Genomic DNA, 3,108 nt, shown 5'->3' with positions numbered 1-3,108 from the left:
AAGCTCAGCTTTTACCTGCTATGACAGGAAATCAGCAGAGAGGGCTAAAAATGAACTTAGCTATTATCACTATTACTTTGATTAAAAAATAAGTTTAAATGATTAAGGCAAAAATGTTTAAGGCAGATCTTTATACCACAACCAAGTTATTGAAATTTAGCTGAAATGTTAGAAAGCCTTTAAAAATTGGCACCACTCAGTCAAAGGCTTTTCCACATAAATTTGTTACTTAGGAAAATAGAAGAGATTTAGAAAATCCGCAAAAAAGAGTCCCACGCTAACAGTATGTGGTCCTCTTTATATTTTTAAGGAATCATGACAGACATACTTTTAATTCAAACTATTAATGTCTTAATTTTTCAACTGTTTACTTACATGCTTTAAATGGTTGCCCTTCCTCTTTTCTTGCCCTCAAAATAATAACTAAATTGATTAATTCTGATACAAATGTCATAGAATAAAAGTAGCTGCTCATTATCTGATGAATTACCAATATACAAAATCAGATAAAATTCCATTCTTTTAAAAATAATGTTCTGCAAACTTTATAATTTAATTCACCTCACAAGATGAATGTCATAAAGTAAAATCTAAAATGTTAGTTTTACTTTTTGATTTAACAGATATTCTATTATATGCAGGCCAGGTGCAGTGGCTCACACCTGTACTCCTAGCACTTTGCAAAGGAGGCCGAGGCAGCAGAATCACTTGAGGCCAGGAGTTTGGGACCAGCCTGAGCAACAGGGAGACCCCATCCCTACAAAAAATCAGAAAAATTAGCCAGGCATGCCTGTAGTCCCAGCTACTTGGGAGGCTGATGCAGGAGGATTGCTCAAGCCCAGGAATTTGAGGTTGCAATGAGCTATGATGACACCACTACACTCTAGCCTGGGTTACACAGAGGAAGATCCTGTCTTAAAATAAATAAGAAATAAATGAAAGTCTATTACATATAAATGAAAGAATCCCCATGTAGAAAAGAGCAAAACAAATTAGGCCAGATGAGAAATTTAGCTAATCAAAAAGTAAACCTGTTGCGTATTTGAACCTCTACCCAGTAGTATCTTCTAATTCTACATTGACACACAGCTTACTTTAATTACCAGTATCTACCAGCGGACAGCTCTTAAGAACCAGTTTCTGTTCAGGCACCAATCCCTAGATGCATCTGAATCCCTGGAAGCATCCTTATTGGTGATCTACTAATATGACACTGAAAAATAAATTGATCTTTACATAACTGGAAAGTAACATAGCTGACATTGAAATTTTAAAATGAGTGTGCTAACTGCATTGAACATGGTACCTACAGAACACAAAATAATTTTGTTGTACCAAAGGTCAGAAGAGTAAATGCTCCAAGAAGGACTTTGGCTGCACTTTGTTTCCCACACTGCCTCCTCCTCTGAGGCTGGATGGCATGTTAGGCACACATTTCTCACCACTGAAGAGACAGGGGGATGGGATAGTTTTCTTCTGTTTCCACACACTCTACATGAGAGAAGCTCATGGCTCTGCAAGAAACGGAGAAATACAGCGATCCTAACCAGAAATGATTGGTTCAAGACAGGCAAAGTACGCACAAACTATGGAAATGCATTATAGGCCGACACCCAATTTCTTCATTTCTGTAGGATAGGGGAAAAAAAGAAACCCCTATTTTTTATTGTGCTGCACTCCTTTTTTTTTTTTTTTTTTTTTTGGTCACAATCCAGTTTATTATGAAAACAGGCTGGTGTGGGGACATGGGATAGACAAGCACAATTAGGTCAGGTGGCTCAGGTGAAGTAGTGGGGCTTCTTCGCATTGACGCCATACTCGCTGAGGGCAGGGCCAGGTCCTCTGCGGTTAGAGTGGACTTGCGGTCCTTGCTCTTGCTCCGGGAGCTGCCGGAGACTGTGCCCTTCATTTTGTAGTGCTGTAGGGCATCGTTGGCAATATCTGCGATGAATTTCTGGGCAGCTAGGGAGATGAGCCGAATTATGTGTGGGTCTGAGGCCTCAAAGCCAGCAGGGTTCAGGTAGTAACCAGTCACTGCATCAGGGACCCTGGGCGAGTAATCCTCCTGCTGCATTAAGAAGTCCAGCAGAAGCGGGCTGGACACTGCAGGCTTCGCGTCTCCGCCGCCGCGCTCTGCAGTAGGTAAACCTCGCGCCGCCCGCCCACACCTGAGCCGCCCCGCTGGGCTGGTCCCGCCCGCGCAGCCAAGGGCCCCATGCCCCCAGCCGCGGCTCCAGCCCCTGGTCCCCCTGCTGGCCCTGCTGGGCTGGTCTTGTTCTCTGCGGTGGGGCGGCACCAATGGGCGGTGCTGTGGGAGCCAGGCCTGGGGCCAAAGCAGAGGAGGCTGGAGCCAGTTCCCTCTGCTTTAGAGCTGCTGCAGCTCATATGACCCCTGGGAGAGGCAGACTTCTAATATTCTTATGTAATACAACCCTCACTTCTTGTATTCTTGCTGTTGAGATCAACTGAAAAACCTGGTTGTAGATGGCTTTTTAGCAAATAAACTAAGATTTAACATAACATTAAGGTAAATAAGCAGGAGTGCAGAACAATCCTAGGGTTCTGATTCTCATCCTAAAACAAGCAGGATTGGAAAATTGGCAGTAGTTTCACTTGCTGAGGCCAACCTCTGGGAAATACCTCAGCGCATGTTTATATTACATTAGGATGAAAAGGTTTCGAATAGCGTAAATTTCTGAGCAGGACAGATGTGGATGTGACAGGATCATCTGGTTAGATCACTGTATTAAAAGGGGCCAAAATCATAGTTCAATCCCCACATGTAAACAACTGAGTTTTTTTTCATTTGCTCAAATAAAAACCTAACTGCAGGCTAAATCCGATCGTTCATCTTTAAAGTGTGTTCTTTGGAGCAGGGCAAGAAGGGTAAAGACATATGGAGAGATGGGGATAAATCTATGACCACTTCTAAATCATGGGGCCTATTGTGTTCATAAAGAGGTGGCAAATTGTATAAACAGAAAGTCTAGATGTTCTCAGTGAAACAGTGACAACTAGGGGCAAGTGTATCAAATGTCAAAATGACAGGTGAACAAATGAAAAGTTGAAAATTTTAAAGTAATTATGAGTTCTTCTAAATACTTTCTA

General features: G+C 42.2%; 1 pseudogene; it reads right to left on the bottom strand.

Moving 5' to 3' along the window:
• Window positions 1-1,778: 1,778 nt before the first annotated feature.
• Window positions 1,779-2,385, bottom strand: LOC138378439 (transcription initiation factor TFIID subunit 10 pseudogene; annotated as a pseudogene).
• Between the last annotated feature and the right edge of the window lie 723 nt (window positions 2,386-3,108).

The sequence above is a fragment of the Eulemur rufifrons genome, chromosome 30, assembly GCF_041146395.1.
Source record: "Eulemur rufifrons isolate Redbay chromosome 30, OSU_ERuf_1, whole genome shotgun sequence".
Taxonomy (NCBI): Eukaryota; Metazoa; Chordata; class Mammalia; order Primates; family Lemuridae; genus Eulemur; species Eulemur rufifrons.
The sequence above is the reverse complement of the archived record's forward strand: the minus strand, read 5'-3'. Positions and strand labels throughout refer to the sequence as shown.